The sequence below is a fragment of the Dasypus novemcinctus genome, chromosome 3, assembly GCF_030445035.2.
Source record: "Dasypus novemcinctus isolate mDasNov1 chromosome 3, mDasNov1.1.hap2, whole genome shotgun sequence".
Classification (NCBI taxonomy): Eukaryota; Metazoa; Chordata; class Mammalia; order Cingulata; family Dasypodidae; genus Dasypus; species Dasypus novemcinctus.
The window spans coordinates 143,541,939-143,568,778 of NC_080675.1; the positions used below are offsets into that span (position 1 = coordinate 143,541,939).

A 26,840-nucleotide genomic window follows, 5' to 3' on the forward strand; every position below is an offset into this window, starting at 1 on the left:
ATTTGGTTGTGGTGCCCGAGACGGACCCCTTTAGATTTCGGGGCGGCTGAGGAGCGCGGCGGCTGCTCGGTGGCTGAACGAGGGGGGTGGGCGGAATGGCGGGGGAAGGGAAAGTGACTGTGCCCCAAGGGCCGAGCCCCCCGGCCTGGCCAGCCCGCCGCCGCCTCAGCGTTTGGCCGGGGGCGGGGCCGCAGGTGCGTTATTTGAGGGGGAGGGGCGCGGCCGGAGGGGTAGGGTCGGGGTCTCTACCGGGCCGAGGGCTTTGCTGGGCCGCCTAGGGCCTACCCGCGCCCCCTGACGGGATCGCGGAAGGTGACTGGCGGCTCGAGGTCTGGGGTCCGCCAGCAGGCGGGCGGAAAAGGGCCGGGGGGGGGGGGGGGGGGAGGGGTCAAGGGTGCAGAGGGGGAGGGGCCGCTCATTTTCTGGGTCCGGCGGCTGAGCCGGAGGAGCGTGGCTCCCCGCAACCTCTGGTCTTCTGCCGCGGCCGCCTACCTGCTGGCTGCAGTCCATCCTCTTGAGCCCCTTCCCCTCCGGCAGTGGCCACCGCAGCCCTTCGAATAAATAAGTTAAAAAAAGCAAGATGCTTCCACCTTCGGATTACTTAATGCGCTGGTCTCGACCCCTCTCCACAGAGAGGCTTTTCATTTTGCGGTCACATACGGTCAGCTTGGGAGGGCTGATCATCAAGAGGCACTCCGGATCTTGTTTAGGCAATAAATGAATGAAGACTGGATTTGGGATAACTTGATATATGTATAGAATATTAAAATGTGGAAAAGGATTCTAATAACTCCTGGATTTCTGAGATAAAGGTAATACATGGGCTTTGTAGACCTTGTTCAAGAAACGGTACAGACCTAGTTCAAGAAAATCGTCCACCTGAGTCATTTGGTTCGATCTGGGTTGCCAAGGAGGCTGTACTTGGAGCACTTTCTCGAGGTTTTTTGGTTTGCTTGATTTGGATTTTTAAAAATCACATTGGTTGTTGGGGGGGTGGGGGCGCCTTTTAAGCCGTAATTCCCACCGAGTTATCAACTCTATGACCAGGCGTAGGGGCCTGTCGGGTACTAAGTTGGCTACCGATGGCTATTAATAAATAGGGATCGTTGTAAAGAAGAACAGATACAGAAGACACCCTCATCTTTACTTTAAATTAGTCTTACCCTTCCACACAACTGTTTTGTAGTGTCTCCGTTTCTACGTGTCTACACACTTCCCCACACATCCCACACAGAACTTTTCTTTTTGATAAGTTGTGCTTATTTTTCAGGGACATGGATTCAAGGGAGAGATAAACAAGTAGGTATGTTGCAAATTTGAAATATTGTTGCATAACACCCATACAGTTTCATTCTTGAGCTATAAGGTTTAGGAGGATATAAAAAGTGACAGAATGTAAATAAAAAGCACATTTCTATAAGCTTAGACTGGGGAAGAAATCTTAGTAACTTTATTATTGTAACCTGGTGGATTGCAAAGGTAAAGTCCTGAAAGTAAGCATTTTACTCTGTAAATCCTTTCAAATAGAAAAATAAGTGGAATTAAAGTGATAATATTTACAGTTTGAGTAGCTGAGGAATGCAAACTAAAAACTGAAAGCCATTATTTCATCCATCTGGTTTAAGTAGTAATATTTTTAACTTGCTGACTTAGGTGACATCTCTGTCATCTTCAATTTTCTTAATCTTATGGAAGGCTATTTATGTGTTTGGAGTTCATTCTTTTTTAGTGGTTTTGGCTTCTGTTTAAAACATAAGGAGTGACCCCCAGACTACTTCTCTTTGCCACTCTATCAGTTGTTATTTCTGGATTTGGTATTTAAGGTTGTTTCACAAGAACTCTGAAAAACTCCATCACAAACATTGAATCAATTTGGTATGTAGAATCTATGTTAACATAGGAGCTGTGAAGTTTTACATCCTCTTTGATGGTAAATGTTCATACTCCATTTAAAATTTTAACCACAAAAGTCCACACCACCTGCAGTGTGATATCAGCTGTGCCTTTGCAGAAGAGGAATCCCTAAAAACCTACCAATCACATGTAGAGGTAGACTTTAGCCAGTTCTTCTAAACAGAAGCAAATAACTCACTTTAGAGTTCATACACTGGAGAAGATGGCTTGGAAGCTTAAACCATTAAAAATGTGTACATGAACAAAAAATATGAGCCCATCTCGGGAGCTGAGGAGTAGAGTTTAGAATTGGAAAAATTATGTTCTGACCACTAAATCAAAATATTAAATGTAGCATAGTTGTGTTTAGAAGCATTTTGACTTTTAACACATTTTAATAATAGCTGTTGTATTAGTGTTATAAAACAGAGAGAATAGGCTTCCCTGGATGTCAATCCTGTTAAAAATATTTAACATTTTTTCATCCCAGTTTTCTAACATTTTAAAAAAGAAGATTGCCTCTCACTTTTACAAATTGAACTTTTAAAACAAATTTTTATTTATTTATTTTAAAGAATCTTTAGAGTACAAAATGTTACATTAAAAATATAGGGGATTCCAATATGCCTCCCCTCCCCTCCCCCAACAAATAGAACTTAATGTTGGTAATTTATTTCTAAGGAAATTTTAATATGAGCTTGATTTTTTAAATATCAAAAGAATATTAAGTTTGATTTTGGTAAAGGATGGTGATGATAGAAATCCATCATAAATGTACCAGCTAAAATGTTAAACTTCTCTGTGTGTGTGTGTGTATATATATATATACATATATATACATATATATATGACCACAATAAAATTTTTCAAAAATGTTTTTTAAAAATAGATATAGCACAGGTAAACTGAGCCATTTGCCCTGTGGTACTTGATCAAATGTCCAAAATTATTTCCTCTTAACACTCCTTTTTACAGGGTTGTTTCTTAAAATTATATTTTAATGCATATTATAGTAGTAAATAAATGCTCTGGATGGCTCTGCATATCAGAAGATGTAGTAAGAGATGGAAAGGTGGTAATAGCTCTTGCATTTCTGGGGAAAAGATAATATGTGGGCTTTACAGACCTTGTTCAGTTTGGGTTGCCAAGGATGCTCTACTTGGTGAACTTAATGTTTTTTTTGGTTTGCTTGATTTAGGTTTTTTGAATCACATTAGTTGTGAGAGACCTTGATGCCTTAATTCTCACTGAGTTATCCCACTGAAACCTCAACTAATTTTGATATGGAGTGGGAACAGGTTGAGTTCCTAACTGCAAAGTGATTCTATGGCAGGAATGAGTTTATGAAAGATAACAGAATCTGTAAGCTCTGAAACTGGGTTTGCTTCACACTGAATTAAATGAGATACAGTTTAGGTTGAGCTCCTAGGAAGAAAAATGGTCTTCAAGTAGGAAAAGATATCTTCTTGCCTTCCAGACAGTTTTCCAAAAAGTAACATTTCAAGCAAATGAGAAGCTTATTTTGTTCTCCAAGAAGTATGAGGGATAGGTGTCTTAGCCTCTCTTGAGATGTGTTAGAAAGTACTATTTTATAAATATCCACATCATTGTTGCTGCCATTTTACCTCATTTGCCATTCTTTGGTTTCTATAAACACAGGCATCCTCTGCTTAGCATCCTTTTCATGAGTCAAGGCAATGCATTCTCAGTTCAACTTTTTGTTCTATCTTGAATCACATACATTGGAACCTGGCCGTAGTACTCTTCACTTATATCATGGTTCTACTGCTTGGACTCCAAAGACAATGATATGGAAAGACTCCAGCTTAATTATGTTTTCTTTTGTCTTTCTATATAAATAGCCTTTAGAAGTGTAGATTATTCTTTTGAAATCCATGGTAACAAATGTGAAGTCTCCTGCATTTTTATTTGAGTAGCAAAGGAATATTGAGACCCTAGATCTCAAAAGTTGAGCTATGTTTACTATTCTTATTTTTTCTTTTGCTTAGTAAACCATTAGATAGTACTTAAAACATAATCAAATAATGACTATCAAGGAGTTGGTTATGGACAAAGAACTCTGTTACATGAAAACAGTCATTATGTTGTATGTGATTTAAAAAGTAAATAGTAAAAAATCTTAAAAGGAGCTTAAAGATGGTTTATTTTGAAAAAACTTAAACCTCCATGCTTGTTTAATAATCACTAGAAATTTTGTGAAAGTTTCTTAAATATGTTTAAGTATAGTTTGGGGTTAGCAATAAGAAGAAAATTTGTTTGTTACTTACCAGAAAGAAAACCAGGGTTAGGTATAAACTCTCATTTTTAGTACTACAATGTGGTTATAAAGGAAAAATGTAAATATCCTAAAAACAAATAATGAAATAAGAAGCCGTAGAAAAAGACTGACTAAAGGCAATCTAGATTGAAAAATAGAAATGCAATTCATTTAGCGTCTGCTAATTTGTTTTAATCCATGTGGGGTTGAAGTTTACCTCTATGAAGAAAATAATACTAAAATCTATTAATAAGATAAGGGGTAGAGAACAGACTTTCTAAGAACTTTTAATATATTTACCATTTGCAAGTAGTATTTCTAATTATAAGCATGCATAGAAAATTGTCGTCTCAGATTATCTACTTAGTTATGGCAGTTACTATTCGTACCTATAAGAAATTATCTATTTTTAAATATATTCTTCAACTCTTCTTAAATTAGAAATAAATTTAATGCATTCTGAGAGATTCGTAAGTTTTTTTAAAAAGCAGTTTTATTGAGAGAGAGATATATATTCACACACCATACTATCTATCCAAAGTGTACGATCAGTGGCTCTCAGTATATTCAGAGTTGTGCATTTATCACCACAATTGATTTTAGAATATTTCCATTGTTCCAAAATGAAGCACTCCATATCCCTTATACCTCCCTATTATTGACACTTACCATTGGTGTGTTACCTTTGTTACAGTTAATGAAAGAATATTCAGATATTACTGTTACCTATAGTCAATGTTTGTAGTAGGTGTATTTTTCGCATATATCACCCTATTATTTTTATTTTTTTTTTTACTTTTAAAGCAGTTTTATTGAGATATATTCACATGCCATACCATCTATCCAAAGTGTACAATCAGTGGATTTTAGTATAATCATAGTATGCATTCATCACCACAAAAAATTTTAGAACAATTTTGTTACTCCAAAAAGAAAAACTCCACATCCCTTAGCAGTCACCTCTCAATCACTCTATTCTTCCCCCACCCTACATAACCACAAATCTAATTCCATCTTTATAAATTGACTTATGTTTACATTTTATATAATTGGAATCATACAATATGTAGTACTTTGTGTCAGGTGTCTTTCATTTACCATAATATGTATGTGTTTTTTTGGGGGTATTTTTGGCCTAATATTAACATCTTGTAATATTAACTTACGTTTGTTTAATTTCAAAGACAAGCATTCATATATGCAGTATTACTTGTATTTCACACGAAGTTTTACTATGCTATACAGTCCCATGTTACGTTTTTTAACTTTCCTTCTAATAATATACATCACTTTACACTTTGCCTTTCAACCACTGACATACCCATATAATAATTAGTAAGTTTTTAAAATGTATTTCTAATTGAAATAGCAGGTCCTTTCAGGAAAGTAGTATATACCTCTACCCTAAATTTCTGTAGAAATTCTGAATCTTAGTAATGTGACTACAAAATTTTTTAATTCATTTGAGCATGACCAAATGAAAAAGCCACGTTAGGTGCTTGAGCACATTTATCCAAAACACATGTTTTACTCTAATGGACTGATGTTCTGATCGAAAAGTATATCTGAAATCATTTTATATCTGTCTAATATGTGAGAATTTTATTATTTCTACATGTATAGGCTAAAGCAACTTAAGTGTGACAAATACTTTTCACTAGGGTGGACCAATTTATTATGCCTTTGTTCATGTGGAGAAGCCATGTCATAGAGAAGGCAGACTAGCAGGCAAATTCAGAATAGAAGTGTGCAAAAATGTATCATAGCACTTTTTATAATAAAGAAAGAAAAAAAGGGAGGGAAGAAAAAAGGGGTGTGGGGGGAGGTTTCTCTGAGTGATAGGGTTAGTGTTTTTTCTTTTTCTCTAATTTTTAAAAAATTTTCTCAGTTAATATTTAATTTTTGAAATAAGCAAAACAATTTTAATGAAAAATATAGGTGTAGATGTTATTATGGATGTTTGTGCTAGTCAGAATTCTTGGTTGTAGACATCAGAAACTTACCCTGACCAATACAAGAAAACCCAAAGAAGACAGAGGCCCGGGAAATGAACCGGAAATGGAGAAGCTGGGCTGTCTAGAACAGAGCCATGATGATACTTCAGCATAGTCTACAAAGGACCCCATATCTTGGAAGTCATCTCTATGCTGTGGAATCTGCATTCTATGATTGCTGCGAATAATCTTTCAGGATTCTGCATTTCTTGGTTTAAGGTTCAAAGCCCTGAGCAGAAAGAAGCATTTGCAGATGCCCCAGCTGTCAGGGAAAAAAATCATCTGCTCTCTTCAACTTTCACGGTTGGATATGTGACCCTGCCTCCTACCTATTTTAGGTTTCTGCCCAAATAAAGAGTGTTCTGATACTAGGTAATAAAAAACAAAAATCCATTGTAGTTCTCTTTAAGAAATATTGTGAAGATTGATTTCCTAATGATCAGACTTATCTTCAGCTTAACTCCTCTCCTGTTCCCTACTACTTACCTGGTAGCGATTGCATCACGTATATTTAAGATCAACCTAAAGCAAAGCTAATATCTGAATCCTTAATTTCCTTTAAAAAGCTTCCCTTTCCAAATCCTAGGCCAGAAGGAACAAGACATTGTTGACCTCAGTGAAGCAGAGCTTTGAGAGGAGGATCCCCAGTAGAGGTGTTTGATTTTAAATTAGAAGGAATTTAGTCCTGAGGGATAAGATAAAGACAGGAATAATCTACATTTTATATTTCATAACTAAATGCAGAGATCTTTAGATACCAAGTGATACAAGAGCTTGAGTAATGACGGGTTACTGTTAGTGGGTTTCTGCTACTTTGAACACACGTTCAGGCTCAAGTGCAGAACTAAAATGAAGGGTATGAGATATGTAGTAAAAGTTTATTGGAAATAGGCAAGTGGTCACAGGCTAAGTAGAAGTCCATAGCAGGAAGCACTCACTTTAAGGACAGTTTTAAAGAAAAAATTGCTGATGGCAAAGAAATGCAAAAACCACAAACACATCAAAGAGACCCATATTTCTAGGAACAAAGAGGAAGGTCTGTAGAGGATCTGCTTTAAGAAAAGGTGGTAATACTCGGATATTGTCCTCTTTCCTCTTGACCCCCATTATTTCAGGTCAATTCGCTTAGATTGCTTTTCAGGTGGAAAAAGCAAATGATACCCTTGCAAAGACACTGAACAATGTTATAGGAATTCAGCTGTTGCTTGTTTTATTCTTACTGCCATTAAAGCATGGTTTAACTGTTAAATGAAATGGCAATAACTTCTTTCCAGAGAAGCAGTGGTAAAGATTCTGGTAATTGATACACAAAATGTTCTTTGTGACCAAGCATTGTGTTTATTAGAATTTAACTTTTTCTCAAATGATTTAATGCAAATTGTTCAACAAAATCCATTTCTTCTTCCTGGACACAAAGCTTGACTATGCTTCCCAACTGCCCTTGTAGTTAAATGGGACCATGTCAATGAGGTCTAACCAGTGGAATGTGAGTGGGAGTGATGTTTGCCTCTTCAAGGCCTGAAATCTCCAATGCTTGCTAAGATGGAGGTGACACAGTAACCTGAGAAGCCATGTGTTCATAAGGTTGGAACGTCCCTCAGTCTGGATCCCTAAGAAGAGCTGTTCACCAACCTGTTCAACTGTGCGTCGAGATATAAACTGTGACCAATATAGAAACTTTTACTTTGATGTGCCATTACACAGTTGGGTTTGTTTGTTACTGTAGCATAACCTGTACTAATACACTAATACTTTTTTTTCAATCTTAGTTTTCTTTTCCTTTATGGTCCTGTGGACCAACTGTAAATTTTGAATATTTCTGCTATATTTGTAATATATTTTTGAATTACATGTTTGTAGAAGGCACCATTAAAAAGGATGAAAAATATATTAAATAACAATTTATTAATGAAGAAAAGATGGCTATAAGGAAGTCTATAGAAGATAAATAGAAATGTATCTTTCACCCAAACTTAGTGCTTGGCTCATAGTAGATGGCAAATAAATCTCTGTGGTCTCTTAGCACTAAAGGAGTCCCATCCTGAGCTCCAGATGGTCCTTCTTATGACCATTGGACCTTCCCAAACAGCTTTCCCGTAGGAACATTCACACATTTCCCAAACCAAAATAATCTTCCCTGCCAGCCTCTGTCTAAACTGCCTCTACAAAGCTACCATCATCTTCTGGACCCCTGTTTTTATTTATGGCACGTCAGAATTGTCCTTTCTATTGACTATAGCCAAATGGTTGGTTCATCCTCTAGGTTTTCCCAAATATCTTTTCCTCCTTCTTCTCCACTTCCACCACTTTACTCCAAGAGTGCTTGCACCAGCTCCAATCTTTCCCATGCCTTAATTAACTCTTTATACCACTTTCCCAGGCTTCTGGTTTTCAAACCAATAACATTTCAAAAAAAGTGTTTTGAGGACTAACATAAGATAGCCAACTTGTAATTTTGCCAGATAAAAACATTCTTAAAACTATCATTTACTTCTCTGTAGACTATTTTAAATATGGTAATGTAGGGAGGACCCAACTACAGGATATAGGATAGTCCTTCACATTAAATAAATTTAATTTTACGAAAATTCACTACTTTGTGCTAATTTTTCTCCTCTGATAATTGGAATCTCTTCTATGCACCAATCCTTGCCCTGAGGTCCCAGTGTCCTCTCATGGCCAAAGGACTTGTTTCCATAGCACAGCCCCAGTCACAGTGCTCCTCCAACCAGCAGCAACTTCTCTGGTTTCCTGTCGTCTGCGCTCTCCACCTGGCATTTCAGTTTCCATCGAAGAGACCCCACGGTAACTTTCAGTCTTATTTCTAATGTCCAGGCAAATTAGACCCTCTGCTATTCTCTTTTCTTTTCTGTCTTTGACTTTCTGATTCTTCCACCTTGCATACCCTCTCCTTTTTTCCCCTACCAGTCAAAATCCTATCCAAAATTTAAGACCAAATTTGATGCTTCCATGAAATATTTTATGATCCATTCTACCTACCCAAACAAATAAGATCTTTCGTCTCCTTGAATTTTCATAACACTATGAAAAGTTTGCAAATGACCACTTTCTTCCATATACTTTATTTATCCCTCTCTTGAAGAACATGTGTTTGAGTCATTTTTAACTCTCCATTGAACATTCAATATTCCATATATATTTAATAACTAAATAAATGCTTTGAACATAGTAGGTACCCTACTTTTAAAAGTCCCTTTGAAACATTTAAATAATTTTAATCTTTAATGACAAGTAAATAACAATAGGGGTATTTGGGAAATTGGGATTGCTAAGTAACTTTATTCTTTCCAACATGAGGGAAACAAAAATAAATTCTAGTTTCTATGACCATAACACAAAGCTTTCCTACTATGAAAGTTTTATTTTAGACTCCTACCCAGAAATTGCCTTGTCTTTTATTTTAGGCTCCTTCCCAGGAGTTGAATTGTCTTGAAAGGCAATTTGTAGGAAAGATGAGAATTACAGAGCTCCCTAACTCTAATTTTGTCTCTTCACCAGTTTAAGTTAAGGTATGCAACTTTTATTCCTTTAGATTTTGCATTCATCTGAAAGCAAGAAGAAATGGGATAACAAAACGTATGTATTTCACTATTAAATACGTAAACAATTCAAGGAAATCTAAGTACTTTCACTTCCATGTTCCATCTTTGATCTAAGAAATCTATTTTTTGTTATGGTTTATAAGTATGATAATTAATATGTAAACTATTTTAGCTTTACTCCAATTATATGAAAGTTTAGCAAAGATTAGCCTAAGTGTGTTTTCTGTAAACTATTAAATGTTTAATGGGAGGCATGAAAATATAAGATCCTATAAAAACATAGGACATTCAATTTGAAGTCTGTATTTGAGTGAGAGCATTTGGTAAAGGCTCCTTATGTTTGGCCTTGCACTGCAGCTGGAGATGAGAAAAACATTGGTTCCTTAAATTCAGTACTTTTAAAAATTAAATCCACTTCCAGTTCTGACTTGATTGACTAATTGGCATTGAATTTACCATCCTGCTCTAAGCAATTATAAAAGCTAGACAAATGAGAGAAAACAACAATTTGCAGGCTCTGTACAGCAACCCGGGGAGGATTGTTATGCTTCGGAAGAGGGAAGCACATGAGATGAGCCTCACTTTCATCACTGCACAGGGATATAGAACCCAAGCAGAGAGTGGTGTGTCTGTGAGCAAAGGAAACAGAAATTGAGTTCAGGACTGCTAACACGGCTAGGTTTAGAAGGTAGGGTTCCTTACAGAGGAAGCAACAGAGAAGGAACTCTCAAAAATTGCACAAAAATCCCCCTCAGGTACTTGACCAACTGTTAAGATGTGGTTATACTAGGATTCCTAGTAGAAAACAGTTGCTCAAAGGCTGAGAGTTGAACAGAGGTCTCAGAGGTTACACAATAATGGGGAGACATGAGAAGTTTGGGCAAGCAGAATGGAGAAAATGTCATAAATGCTTAGGCACTTAGTGGAAACCCCAGAAAGGCTACACCCAAGGATCAAGAATCATGGCCTAGTAGTGCTACACAAAAGGAGTAAGAGCTCAAATTAGACTTGTTGGCAGAACAAGATTCAACATTTAGAAGAATGTAACATAATCTAAAACTTCTTCACTGTGTTAACCGCTAACCAGCATCCAAAAAGAATCACTGGACATGCAAAAAAAAAAAAAAATTAATGACCAATCACCATTATTATAAAACAATAAGAGATGATGCAGATATTGGAGCTATCAGACAAGAACTTCAAATAACCATAATTAGGGAAGTGGATGTGGTTCAAGCAGTTGAGTATGCTTCCCATGTGGGAGGTCCCAGGTTCGGTCCCTAGTGCCTCCTAAAAAAAAAAAGAAAAACAAAAGAAAAAAAACAACTCAGGGGAGCCAATGTGGTTCAGTGATTGGGCACTGGCTTCCCACATACAAGGTCTCAGGTTCAAATCCCAGCCCCAGTACCTAAAAAAAAAAAAAAAAAATGTATTATGTCAAAGAACTGAGAGGAAAAGATGGATGAAAAGATAGAATACTTCAACAGAGGATTTAAACCTATGAAAAAAAATAAAATCAGGGAAACGGACTTGGCCCAGTGGTTAGGGCGTCCGTCTACCACATGGGAGGTTCGCGGTTCAAACCCTGTGCCTCCTTGACCTGTGTGGAGCTGGCCCATGTGCAGTGCTGATGCGCACAAGGAGTGCCCTGACACACAGGGGTGTCCCCGGCGTAGGGGAGCCCCACATGCAAGGAGTGCGCCCCGTAAGGAGAGCTGCCCAGCGCGAAAGAAAGTGCAGCCTGCCCAGGAATGGCGCCGCCCACACTTCCCGTGCCGCTGACGACAACAGAAGCGGACAAAGAAACAAGACGCAGCAAATAGACACAGAGAACAGACAACCGGGGGAGGGGAGGGGGGAATTAAATAAATAAATAAATCTTTAAAAATAAATAGAATCAGTATTCTAGAAATGCAAGCTATAATGTCTGAATTTCAAAAATTGAATTATTCTAGTACCAGTCTGCAATCAAAGATAATAAAAAATATTTAAATTGAAGCATGGAAGGAAAAAAGAAAAAATATATATATATATATAAAGAACAAAGTATGAGAGAAATAAGAGGCACAGAGGGTCTAATATACATGTAATTGTAGTCTCACAAAAGGAAAGGAAAGACTTCTGGGAAGATGGCAGACTAGAAAGACACAGGACTCTCTTCTCTGCCAGAAAAATAGCTAAAAGACATGTTGAAATGACCTGGAAAAAGATCTTCTAGGGTTTAGGACACCAGGCAAAGGTCAGACACTGCCTAGAGGAAAGAGGGACCAAGGAGGGAAATCACAATGACAGGAAAACTGTGAGATGAAAGCAGCTGCTACTGCCAGCATCATCCCCCACACTACAGACACTTTAGAATTCTCAAGCCTCTGAGCAAGCTATAAACAAAAGGAGCTCCAGGGATGCACTGCCCCAGAAAAGGGGAGAGAGAGGGACACAGCCTAAGGCAGCTTTTGATCCACAAATTTGGTCTCTTGAGTTCCACCAGCCCTTCCAGGCCTTGTGGGACCACACCATTGTTTGCCTTGGGAGATGGCATGGGCCTGGAGAGATCCAACCCTCACAATCTCCTTCTCTTCTAGTTAGGGCTGATTGTTGAGGGTGCACCTCCCCAGGAAAGGAGAGAGGTAGGGTCACAGCCTTTGACCCACAGATTTAGTCTTCTGTCCCATGAGCCCTTCCAGGCCAAGTGGGACCACACCATGGTTTGCCTTGGAAGCTGGCAAGGGGCTAAAGAGATATGACCCTGCCAATCTCCTTCTCTACTAACTGTGCCTGGTTGTTGAGGACACAGAGGGAGTGGAATTATTCCCTTCCCAGAAAAAGGGAGGGGGCTGACATAGAAGGCTGGAGAACTGTCTCTGAGAAAGTTTTAATTACAAGGCTTTTAGCCTCCAAGGAGGAACCTCTATCACATTGATCAGTGTGGCAGCAAGCACACTCCAACCAGGCTTTGAACTGAGAGGGCTGCCAAAGATCATCATCTGCTAGTAGAATAAAGAAGTGCATGTGAAAAAATTAAAAATAAGAGAGGCTTTTTCCAGCCTTAATTGCCTTCCTCCCCAAGGCCCTAGAAAACATCTGCAACCCATTACTGGTTCCAGAGCCCAATTTTGAGCAACTGACAGGGACAATCCTAATAATCCAGGTTGAATCAAGAATCAAAGAGCAGCAGTAACACGCAGCCTCCCATGAATAAAGCCCTACAAAAGAGAAGTTGCGCACCTGAGTAAATTACCATCCTAATGAGAGGACTAGACATCAGCATAAAATTGCAAGTCATACTAAGAAAAATGGAAGATATGGCCCAAGGAAAGGAATATATCAAAGCCTCAGAAGAGATGCAGGATTTGAGAGAACTAATTAATGAGATGCACACAAATTTTCCAAAATAAAATTAATGAGTTGAAAGACAATATGGTTAAAGAGATAATGACATCTAGAAGCCATTGAACACAAAGAATTGAAATCCTGAATAGAAAAGTAACAGAGATCATTGGAATGAAAGACACAATAAAAACATGTTAAAGGCATACAACAGCAGACTTGAAATGATAGAAGAAAGGATACATGATACTGAAGACAGAACAGCTGAAATTTAAGAGAGAAAATGGAAAAAAAATTGAGCAGGGGTTAAAGATAAAGAGAAAATTCTAAGAGCAGCAAGGGAAAAGTAAACCATCACATAAAAGGGATGTTCATTAAGACTTAGCATGGATTTCCCATCAGAAACCATGCACACACGAAGACAGTGGTGTGATACAATTAGGATACTGAAAGAGAAAAACTGCCAGCCAAGAATTCTTTTTTTTTTCAAGATTTATTTTTTATTTATTTCTCTCCGCCCATCCTCCCAGTTGTCTGGTCTCTGTGTCCACTCGCTGTGTGTTCTTCAGTGGCCACTTCTATCCTTATCAGTGGCACCAGAAATCTGTGTTTCTTTTTGTTGCATCATCTTGTGTCATCTCTCTGTGTGTGCAGCGCCATTCTTGGGCAGGCTGCATTTTCTTTCACGCTGGGCAGCTCTCCTTCTGGGGCACACTCCTTGCGCGTGGGGCTCCCGTACGTTGGGGACACCCCTGCGTGGCATGCACTCCTTGCACACATCAGCACTGTGCATGGGCCAGCTCCACACGGGTCAAGGAGGCCCAGGGTTTGAACCGCAGACCTCCCATGTGGTAGGCGGACATCCTATCCATTGGGCCAAGTCCTCTTCCCCAGCCAAGAATTCTTTATCAGGCAAAACTGTCCTTCAAATATGAAGGTGAGTATAAAATATTCACAAACAAACAGAAACTAAAGGAGTTCATTTAGTTTTCACAAACAAACAGAAACTAAAGAATCCACCATTGCAGGAAATATTAAAGAAGCCTTAGAGCCTAAAAGAAAAAGACAGGAGAGAAAGGCTTGGAGGAGAGAATATAAGAAAGAACAGCAGTAAGGATAACCAAAGACAGATGAAAATAAGATGTGACATATGAAAACCAAAGAATAAAATGGTGGAAGCAAATAATGCATTTACAGAAATATCATTGAATGTGAATGGATTAAACTCCCCAATCAAAAGATACAGGCTGACAGAATGGATTAAAAAAACATGAGCCATCCATATGCTGCTTACAAGAGACTCAATTTAGACCCAGGGATACAAACCAGCTCAAAGTAAAAGGTTGGAAAAGCAATTCCATGCAAATAGTAACCAAAAAAGAGCAGGGTAGATATATTAATATGGGACAAAACAGATTGTAAATGCAAAATCCTTATAAGAGATACAGAAGGCCAATATATATTAATAAAAGGGACAATCCACCAGAAAGACATAACAGTCATAAACATCTATGCACCTAACCAGGGTGCCCCAAAATACATGAAACAAACTCTGACAAAACTGAAAATAGACATCTCTACAAGAATCATTGGTGACTTCAACACACCATGCACATCATAAGATAGAGCAACTAGACAGAAAATCAAAAAGGAAACAGAGAACTTGAACAATATGATAAACCATGGAGGACTGTTTGGCAGTTCCTAAAGAAGCTGAATATAGATTTGCCACGTGACCCTGCAATACCACTACTGCATATATACCAAGAAGAACTGACAGCAGTGACAAAAATAGATATCTCCACACCTACATTCATAACTGTTATTTGTGATTGCAAAAGTTGTAAACAACCCATGTGCCCATCAATCAATGAATGGATAAACAAACTATGTTATATTCCCATGATGGAATATTATGCAGCAGTAAGGAGAAATGAAGTCATAAAGCATATGACAACATGGATGAACCTGGAGGACATTATGTTGAGCAAAGCAAGCCAGACACAAAAGGATAAATACTGTATGATTGCATTACTGCAAACTAAATACATTGTGTAACATATTATATGACTCCATTTATATAAAATGTGTACATAGATCAGTTTGTAAAAATGAAATTTGATTAGTGATTATGTAGGGCTAGGGAAGGCATGCCAAGGTACGTGGAGTTGTTTTTTTGGAGTAATGAAATAATTCTAAAATTTTTTGTGATATGAATGCACAACATTGTGATTATACTAAAAGCCATTGATTATTCAATTTAGATAAATCATATAGTATGTAAATATATGTCAATGAAACTGCTTAATAAATAAATAAATAAATGTGCAGGGATGGCCAGAAATAGGAGCTATGTGCAATAGGGGAAACAGAGAGAGATTGAGAGGTGGTGAATTTTCTTTTCTGACTTTTGTTTATTATTTTTATTATTATGGAAATAATGAAAATGCTAATGGTGATTGAAGTGATAAATACACAACTATTGTTTGTGCTATTGATTGTACACTTTGAATGAATTCTATGCTTTATTAATATGTATCAATAAAATTGATTTGTGTAAAAGAAAAAAAGGGAGAGAAAGTGTAGTACATAAGTAATATTTGAAGAAGTGTTGGCTGAGAATTTTCCTAATCTAATGAATGATAAAGCTTATAGACTCAATAAGCCTTACAAGCCCCAACCAGGATGATAGAATAACCTACCCAAGCACATCACTTTCAAATTTCTGAAAACCTAGATAAAAAGAAAATCTTAAACATAGAGAAAAAAGATACCATATCTTGAAAGGAAAATCAATAAAGATGACAGTAGATTTCTTAACAAAATTTATGGAAGATGGAATACAATGGAATAACATCTTTAAAATGCTGAAAGAAAAAAAAATGTTGCCAACCTAGAACTCTATACCAAAAACAAAAACAAAATTTCATATATGAAAATGGAAAAAAAAAAAAAACTCAGACAAATAACAGCTGGTGGATTGAATCCTCAACAGACTAACATAATAAGAAATCCCAAGGAAATTATTCAGTGTGAAGAACAATCATACCAGATCATCACAATGGGTAAATATAAGTTACTGTTGATTATGAAGACAACAGAGAAGCAGATGTGGCTCAAGTGATTGAGCTCCTGCCTACCACATGTGAGATCCTGGGTTTGGTTCTTGGTGCCTCCTGGGGAAGACAAGCAAGACAGTGAGTTGGCACAATGGGCTGGTGCAGCAACCTGACGCAAGAAGATGATGCAACAAGAGACACTAAAAGGAAAAAGAGAGAAACACAAAGCAGGGAGCAGAGGTGGCTTAAGTAACTGAGTGCCTCTCTACCACATAAGAGGTGCCAGGTTTGGTTCCCAGTGCATCCTAAAGAGAAGATGAGTAGACACAGTACACAGTGGGCACAAACAACAGGACTGGGGGGTAGGAATAAATAAATAAAATAAATCTTAAAAAAAAAAGCAACAATCATAGCAAGTATTTGTGAGTGTTATAACATAGGTAGGGGATAAATATATATAAACAATAAGAAAAAAAATTATGGGGAGTAAGTGGAGATAAACTTTAGTCTCCCATCTAACCAGGCCCAATCCTGCTTAGCTTCCAAGATCAGATAAGATCCGACATGTTCAGGGTGGTATGGCCATAGACTGGAGATAAACTTTTGTAAGATTCTTGCATTTCTTGTGGCATACAGGTACACAGTAATTAGTTAAAAATGCATTTTGTAATGTCTAGGATTAACTGCTAAAAGTGTAATAGTAAAAGGAAAAACAAAACTGACATAATGGAATTAGAAAATACTTGATTAATAAAAAGAATACATGCACATTAATGTTCATAGCCGCATTATACATAATTGCCAAAAAATGGAAGCAACCAAGTGTGCATTAATTAATTAATTGGATGAACCTTGAAGACATCATGTGGAATGAAATAAGCCAGACACAAAGGACAAATATTGTATGTTCTCACTGATATGAAATAATTCAAATAAACAAACTCATAGAGTCAAAATCTAGAATATAAGTACCAGACAATGGGTTGGGGATAGGGAATGAGAAGTTAAGGCTTAAAATGTAAGGGTACCTATCTGGAAGGGTGGAAATGTTTTGGCAATCAGTGGTGGTGATGGTAGCACAACATTGTGAACACAATTAACAGCACTGAAATATATACCTGCATATGATTAAGCGGGGAAATGTTAGATCGTGTATATGGTAACAGAATAAAATTTTTTAAGAAATCATTGAACTACACTACAGAAACAGTGAATCCTAAGTTAAGCCATGGACTTTAATTAATAGTACAATCATAACAATATGCTGACATCCATTGTAACAAATGTTCCACACCAATGCAAGGTGTTGGTGGTGGGGCGGTATATGGAAATCCAATATTTATGCATGGTTGTTCTTTAAACCTACAAATTCTCTAATATGGAAAAAAAACCCTGCAAGCAAATATTTAAAAATGAAATTATGCAATCATGGTTACAATAGAAATCTTTTTAACACCTTGGGAAAAGGTGATCTATTTAGTAAATGGGTGTTGGAATATTTGAAAGAAGCAAAAAGAATATTAGGTCTCTACCTACTACTATGCACAAAATTTGAAAATAATTAATGACTTAAAAATAAAGAATACAAAAATTCTGGAAGAAGGTAAAGGAGAATATCTGTAATGTTGGGTAGGATGGCATTCCTGAGAATGACCTAAAACCCAATAATTGAAAAGACTGACATGTTTGACTACATAAAAATTTTAAATGTCTGTATAACAAAAAAGAACCTAAAAGGAAATGACAAACTGAAAGAAAATATTAACAAGCCATAAAATGGACATAGGGTAAATATGTATAATATGTGAAGAGCTCTTACAAACTAATAAGAGGAAGATATGATAGTTGAAAAATAGGCAAAGAATATGATCATACAATTCACAGGAGAGCTACAGTAATGAAAAGATGATCAACTTCACATTCAAGAAATGTGCATTCATTTCCAGTTATTTATTGAGCACCTCTTTTATGTTCTATTCTATGTCCCATGAGGAACCAATTAGACAAGGTCCCTTCTCTAGAATTTGCATTTGTAGTTGGGAGAGAGATGAGAATGGATAAGTAAACAAGCAGGGTAATTGCTATAGCAGTGCTATAATAAAGTAAGTAGGAGAGTCAAGGCCTCACAATTGAATCTGAATGATGGGAAGAAGTCAATCATGCAAACCACCTAAGGGAATTGGCCATTTTCTAAAGTGATTGTACCAATTTATATTCACAGTGGTAAGGTGTATGAGAGCCTGTGGATCCACGTATGAGAGCCTGTGGATCCACGTTCTCTTTAACACTGAATTATCAGTCTTGAGTTTTTGCCAGTCAAGTGTAAGATGGTATCTCATTGTAGTGTTGATTTGCATTGCCATGACGACCAGTGAAGATGAACATTTTCCTTATGCTTAAATTGTATAGAGTTTCTATTTGAGTTGACTGTAAAGTTTTGGTAATGAATGATGGTAATAGTAGCACGTCGTGAACATAAGTAACAGCACTGAATTATATATGTTAATATAATTAGAGGGAAATTTTAGGTTACTAGAATAAAAATTTTAAAAACATAGGACTGTACAACACAAATGGTGGACTCTGTTGTAAACAATGGACTGTAGATAATTGTACAACTATAAAAATATTTTTTGCATTAATTGTAACAAATGTACCACACTAATGCAAGGTATTAATAATAGGGTGTTATATGGGAAATCTATACTTTATGCATTCTTTTTCGGTATACCTACAACTTCTCTAATTAAAAAAAATTTAAAAAGAATTCAAAAAGAGAGGAAGAAATAGAATAGAATGGTAAAAATAGAAAACAAATAGCAATATTTAAACCCAACTTAATTATTCCATAATTTTAGTACATGTAAATGAACTGAAAACTCAATGTGAAAACAGATTTTTAGATTTTTTAAAAAAAGACCTAATCATATGCTGTGTACTAGAAACACACCAAAATATTAAAACTCAGATAAGTTTAGTGTAAAAGGATGGATCAGATATGTCATGCAAACAACTAACCCAAGAAAGCTTATATGACTGTATTAATAGAAGACAAAGTAAACTTCCAGGCTAAGAGTTATTATTTGAAACTAAGAATGAAATTCCATATCAATCAAAAGATCAATTCAACAGAAAACAACAACAATGCTAAAATTGGATGAACCTTAGAACATAAGTCCAAAATACTTCAAGCAGCCATTTACAGAATAAAATGAGACACAAATTCACAATCATATTTGGAGATTTCAACTCAGCTTTTCCAATTAATTAGAAACATAAAACAATCAGACCATTAAATTAAAGTATTTAAACAACACTAACAACCAATTTTACCTAATTAGTATTTATAGAATACTATACTGGGGGCAGACTTGGCCCAGTGGTTAGGGCATCCGTCTACCACATGGGAGGTCCACGGTTCAAGCCTCGGGTCTCCTTGACCCATGTGGAGCTGACCCATGCGCAGTGCTGATGCGCGCAAGGAGTGCCGAGCCACGTAGGGGAGCCCCACGCGCAAGGAGTGCGCCCCGTAAGGAGAGCCGCCCAGCACGAAGGAAAGTGCAGCCTGCCCGGAATGGTGCTGCACACACCGAGAGCTGACACAAGATGATGCAACAAAAAGAAACCCGATTCCTGTGCCGCTGACAACAACAGAAGAGGACAAAGAAGACTCAGCAAATAGACACAGAGAACAGACAACTGGGGTGGGTGGGGAGGGGAGAGAAATAAATAAATCTTAAAAAAAAAATAGAATACTATACCCAAAAAATGCAGAATACTCCTTCTTTTCAAGTATACATGTAACATTTATCAAATAAAAGTACTAAAGTCCATAAAGCAAGTCTCAACAAATTTCAAAGGATTAAAAGCATACAGTATATGGTTCTGATGAGCATAGAATCAAGTTAAAACTCAAAAATAGAAATATAACTTTAAAATCTCAAAATATTTAGAGATGAAAGGACAAAATAAAAAATACTCCAGGGGTCAAAGAATATTTACAATGGAAAATATAAAATAGCTTGTGTTCATTGTTATACAACATATCAAAGCTAGTGAGGTGAAGCTAAAGCAGAATTCAGAAATAAATTTATAGATCTAAATGCATATATTAGAAAAGAACAGTGGAAAATCCATGATCTATACTTCTAATGCAGGAAGTTAGAGAAAAAGTACATCAAATAAAGCCCAAAGCAAGCAGAAAGAAGGAAATAATAAAAATAAGAGTAGAGCTTGGGAAGCAGATGTGGCTCAAGCAATTGGGCCCTTGTCTACCATATAGGAGGTCCCGGGTTCGATGCCCAGGGCCTCTTGGTGAAGGCAAGCTGGTCTGTGTGGTGAGAAATAAATAAATAAACCTTTTAAAAAATATATCCATGAACTGCTAATTTAAAAACAAAACCAAACCTGTGAGCTCATAAATTTACACTGTTTAAGCCAACCTATTATATGATATTTGTTTCAGCAGCTAGGAAACTAAAACACCTACCAAGATTGAATAAGAAAACAGTGAAAACAAATGTCAATATCAAGAATGAGAAAAAGGGGATAATTAGATATTCCAAAAACACTAAAAAGAGAAATAAATGATTCTATGCATGACTTTATGCCAAGAAATTTGATTATTTAGATAAATGAATGGATTTCTTGAAAAGCAGTTTATCAAAACAGAATCAAGAAAAATTGGATATCTGGATAGTCCTATATCTTATAAGTAAATTGAAACTGTAGTAATAAACCTTATCAAAAGATAAACTCCAAGGACAGATGGCTTCACTAGTAATACTATCAGGTCTTTATCAAAGAAAAAGAACCAATTTTACACAAGCTTTTTCTGTAAAGAGAGGATAAGTGAGTATTTCCTAATGCATTTTATGGGATCAGTATAATTCTGATGTCAAAACCTGACAACAGGGAAGCGGACTTGGCCCAGTGGTTGGGGCGTCCGTCTACCACATGGGAGGTCCGCGGTTCAAACCCCAGGCCTCCCTGACCCGTGTGGAGCTGGCCCATGCGCGGTGCTGATGCACGCAGGGAGTGCCGCGCCACGCAGGGGTGTCCCCGCGCGTAGGGGAGCCCCACGCCAGTAAGGAGAGCCGCCCAGCAAGGGGGAGAGTGCAGCTGCCCAGGAATGGCGCTGCCCACACTTCCCGTGCAGCTGACGACAGCAGAAGCGGACAAAGAAACAAGACGCAGCAAATAGACACAGAGAACAGACAACCGGGGAGAGGGGGGGAATTAAATAAATAAATAAATCTTTAAAAAAAAAAAAAAAACCTGACAAGAAAATTACAAGAAAGAAAAATTACATATCTTTCATGAACATAGGAAAAATAATCCTAAACAAAATATAGCAAATGGAATTTCTTCCAGGTTGGCAAGGGCAATTTAACATTAGAAAAAGCAATCAATGTAATTTGTTACAATCATAGAGTAAAGGAGAAAATACATATCATCATCTCAATAGATGCAGAAAAAGCATTTGATAAAAGTGAATATTCATTCATAATTAAACATTAGTTCATAAAATATATTAGAGATGGAAGGGGACTTCCTCAGTCTGATAATGGGCATTTAAGAAAATCCTACTTCTAGCATCATATTTAGTGGTAAAATAATGAATATTTCCAATATCAGGGAAAAGATAAAGTCGCTTGCTATCATCATTTCTATTCAACATTGGATTGGAAGTCTTAACCAGTGAGATAAAAGAAATAAAGAGTTACACAGATCAGGAAGGATGAAGTAAAAACTGTCTTTACTTGCAAGAAACATGATTGTTTACACTGAAAATCTTAAATAATCCATGAAAAAGTACTAGAACAAAAAATGAATTTAACCACAGGATACAAGGCCAATACACAAAAAATCAACTATATTTGTAAATGCTAGCAATAAACAATTGGATTTTAAGGAATTCTACTTATGTAGCATTCAAAAACGTAAAATAATTGGAAATAAATTTGATGAAAGATCTGCAAGACTTTTACACTGTAAACTACAAAAAATTGTGAGAAAATTTAGCAAAGACTCAAATAAATGGAGGTATATAATGTTCATGAAATAGAAAACTTGATGGCAAGGTGACAGTTTTCCCCAATGTTATGGCAGCATTAAAAAAAAAATAAATCAACAACTTGATTCTAAAATGTATATGGAAATTCAAAGGCCCTAGCAGAAACCATCTTGAAAAAGAAGGACAAAGTTGCAGGATTATACCACCTGATTTTACAAATTACAATGCTACAGGAAACAAGTAGAGTTAAGCATTGGTGTGTTGATAGACTATAGATCAATGAAACAGAATAGAGTCCAAAAATAAATCCACTTATTTGTTTTTGTTTCTTTGACAAAAGATCTAAGGTCATTCATCAGATAATGAAGAACTTTTTCAACAAATTGTATTGATCAAATGGCTATCTCTGTATGGAAAAAATAACTTTAGTTGCTACATCGCAGCATACACAAAAATTAATTTGAGATGGTTCATAGACCTAAACATAAATTCCAAACCTTTAAGGCTTTTAAAAGAAAATGCAGGAGAATATCTTCATGAATTTGGGGTAGGCAAATATTTCTTAGGAGAGACACAAAAAGTAGGAGTAAAATTTAAATTTAAAACATATAATGAACTTCATAAAAAAGTAGAAATTTCTGCTCACTAATGCCATTAGAAAAATAAAAATAAAATATAAATAAAAAGGCAAGCCACTGAATGGCTGAAAACATTTTCAGTACATATATTTAAAAAGCAACTGGATGCAGACTATATGGAGGACTCTGGAGAACTCCTACAAATTAATAAGACAAAGAAAAATAGCTTTATAAATGGGCAAAAAAACTCAAGAAGACACTTGACAAAAGATGTACGAATGGCCAATAAGCCCATAAAAGTTGCTCTACATTATTAGTCATCAGGGATATGCAACTTAAAAACATAATGAGGGAGCAGATGTGGCTCAAGCAGTTGCGCTCCAGCTTCCCACCAGGGAGGGCCTAGATTTTGTTCCTGGTACCTCCAGAAACAACAAAATCAACCAATAAGCAAAACAAATGAAAAACCAACCCAGGGAAGCCAATGTGGCTCAGTGGCTGAGCTGTGGCTCTCCACATGCAAGGTGACAGGTTCAGTCCCCAGTGCCCCCACATCAAAAAACAAACAAACAAACAAAAATCTGTAATGAGATATTAGGTCATAGAATAGCTCACATTTAGAGGAATGATAATAGTTCTACTCTTTTCCCTCATTCATTCTCACTCCCCCTTCTCTTCCATTTCCTTCCCAAACAATTCAGTCCTAAAGCCACTATGTTGAGCAAAGCAAGGTAGGAGCCACATGATGGGGCTTTGGTGAGGCAGGGGCAGAAATGGTGAGTGAGAACAGGGTATCAGTCAGCTTGGAGAGGAAAGCATGCCCACAGTGAGAAATCCTGGCATGGGTGTCAGAGCCTGAATAGGGTAAGAGGGGCATTCTAGTAAGGTTGGGGAGGACATCAGCCCAGAATGGGGTATTGGAGCCCAAGCAGGTTGAGGAGGACATCCATGTGGGAAACTGCCTGGTATGGAGAGTCAGAGCTCTAGCAGGGTGAGGGGGGCAACCACGCCAGAGAAGAGGTCCAACATGGCATATAAGAGTATGAGAGGGCAAGATGAGTGTCAACACAAGGGACAGGCTGGTGTGAGATGTTAGCACCTGAGCAGGAAGAGCAGAGAGAATCTATTCCTGAGATAGCCCAACATGGGGAGTTAGAGCCTGAGTTGGATGAGGAGGGTGCCTGTGTACGGACGGTCCAGTATGGGGAGTTAGGGTGTAAGTGATACAAGAAGGGCATCCACTGCTCACACCTGGACTGAGGTGGCAGCAGCAAGGGCAGTGGGGGACTCTGACTCCCTGGACAAGGACACATTCTCTGTGGAGGACCCTATGTGGAAGGTGGGGGGGTGGAGGCACCACTGGTGGGGACCACTGGGAAGGCGAGGAGGATGAGGATGTCGAGGATAACTGGGATGACCACAATGATGAAGAAAAAGAGGAAGCAGAAGTAAAACCAGTAAAAGTTTTAGAGAAGGAAAAAATAGAGAAGCTCAAAGAGAAAGAACAGAGCAGAAGAAAAGGCAAGAAGAAATTAAAAAGAGGTTAGAAGGGAAGCGGCTGTGGTTCAATCAGTTAGGCTCCCATCTACCATATGGGAGGCCCTGGGTTGTGTCCTGGGACCTCCTTGTGAAGGCAGGCTCGCCTGCATGCTGCAGAGAGCTGCCGGTCTGGGTGCCAGATAGTGCCGCTGGCTCGCAAGGGCCATGGAGAGCTGACTCAGCAAGGTGATGCAACAAAAAGGGAGATAAGCAAAAAAAAAACAAAACAAAAAACAAACACACGCAGAAGAATGTGCAACAAATGGACGCAGAGAACAGACAGCAAGCAAAATGCTGCAAAGGGGGGTGGGGAATTTAAAAAAAAAGTTTAGAAGGGCCCAAAGAACCTAAAACTCCAATATCAGAAGAACAATTAGCAGATAAAGTGCAGCTAAAGAAGTTGCAGGAAGAGTAAGACCTTGAATTAGCAAAGGAAACTTTTAGTGTTAATAGTAGTCTATGGAATAGATGCTATGAACCCATCTTCAAGAGATGATTTCCCAGCATTTGGAAAGTTACTAAAAGATAAAATTACACAATATGAAAAGTCACTATATTATGCCAGTTCTTTTGGACACCTTAGCTCAAGATGTGTGTATTTCATTGGAATTTGCAGACTTAAAAAAGATTACTAATTCATTGACCATGCTGTGCAGTGAAAAACAGAAGCAAGAAAAGCAAACCAAAGCCAAAAAGAAGAGAGATGTGGTTCCTGGAGGGGATTAAAGGCTACCATGAAAGACAATCTGGCAGACTATGGTGCATATGATGGTGGATATGTACAAGACAATGAAGACTTCACATGACATTTTATCTTCTTCTGGTGTCCTTCTGTTGCCCACAATCCCTTCAACATGTAGCATAACTTCCTTTCCTTTCAGTTCTGCCAAATGCTACAATCAGAGTGCAGTATGTTTGTGCTGGTTATTTAACCCTTTGGCATTTAGGTGCTAATGTGTGAATGAGGAAACTTGGATCTTGCTGCCAAGGGGTTAAAATTGGGAACTTCAGTTGCTACTAAATCATCGTTAAAAAAAAAAAATCTTAATACTATTGCCATTGTTGCTATCTGATTCTATAGCAGCAGTCACTAAATTGGAAACAGGTCACAACATGACAGAAAATTGTGTAGTATTTACCAGCACCATTCAGTAGTAAACCTTAACCATACCTCCTTGAACTACTTCATAACTTGTCAAGAAAAGCAGTTTGCAGCAAGGGCATGTGGTGTGCACGTAGTATTAAAGTTGCTTTGCCTGAGAGTTGAGTTTGAGGATATTAAAAATACATTGTGAAGGGAAGCAGATTTGGCTCAGCAGACAGAACATCTGTCTACCACAGGGGAGGTCCGTGGTTCAAACCCCGTGCCTCCTGACCCGTGTGGTGAAGCTGGCCCACATGCAGTGCTGAAGTGCGCAAGGAGTGCCGTGCCATGCAAGGTGTCCCCCGTGTAGGGGAGCCCCACGCTCAAGGAGTGTGCCCTGTAAGGAGAGCCGCCCAGTGCAAAACAAAGTGCAGCCTGCCCAAGAATGGTGCCACACACATGGAGAGTTGATGCAGCAAGATGACGCAACGAAAAGAAAGACAGATTCCCGTGCCGCTGACAACAACAAAAGTGGACAAAGAAGAACATGCAGCAAATAGACACAGAGAACAGACAACTGGGGGAGGGGGAAGGGGAGAGAAATAAATATAAAAAAATTTTTTTTTAATTAAAAATTTAAAAAATTAAAAATACATTGTGAGAAGACTGCTTATCTCAGTGTGAAGATACTGTAACTGAAAGCCACTACCAGATTGATACTTAAAAATTAAATCACCAAAACCCTCCAACTTTGAAACTGAAGAAGGTAAACTCTCTGTTATTACATTACTTATGATTCCATTTATATGAAGTTCAAGAAGAGTCAAATATAAACTATAGAGACTGAAATTAGAACAGTTGTTGGTTGCCTTGAGGGGGAATGGGGATCAGCTGGAAAAGGGGAGGAGGAAACTTTCTGGGGTACAGAAATATTTTATATCTTGATTGGACAGTGGTTATATATGTATATCTATTTTGTCAAAACTCATCACACTGTGCACCTAAAATCTAACCATATGATTTTTGTAAAGTATACCTCAATTTAAAAAACTAAAAAAAATTTTATTGTCAGCAGTGGTTGTCTCTAAGGGATAGACTTCTTTTACTTTCTACATTATGTATCTCTGTTTTTGAACTTTTTCAACAAGCATGTATTAAATATTAAAAATTAATGTTTAGGATCTTAAAATATAATGAAGGTAACAAGTCATAAATCAAACCATAAATAATAAAAAAAGAGAGGTTAATATTTATCTGATTTCTAAATGACAAAGAAACTTTCTCAATTTAAAAGCAATGTTAGGAACTCTAAAGAAATGTAACATGGATTTTACTACATAACCATGTTAAAATATATAATGTTAATAAATATAAAAATTAAGTGTGACAGGAAGTTGGAGGGGAAATTTATGTAAACAACAATATTTGACAAGTTTATAGGCAAAAGATTTGAATTCTAGGAAGGAAGGAAGAAAAGGAGAAGGAAATAGGAAGGGAGAAAAGGGGAAG

General features: G+C 37.4%; 1 pseudogene; it reads left to right on the forward strand.

Moving 5' to 3' along the window:
• Positions 1-95: 95 nt before the first annotated feature.
• On the forward strand, positions 96-26,133 carry LOC101423088 (eukaryotic translation initiation factor 3 subunit J-like; annotated as a pseudogene).
• The last annotated feature ends 707 nt before the right edge of the window (positions 26,134-26,840 follow it).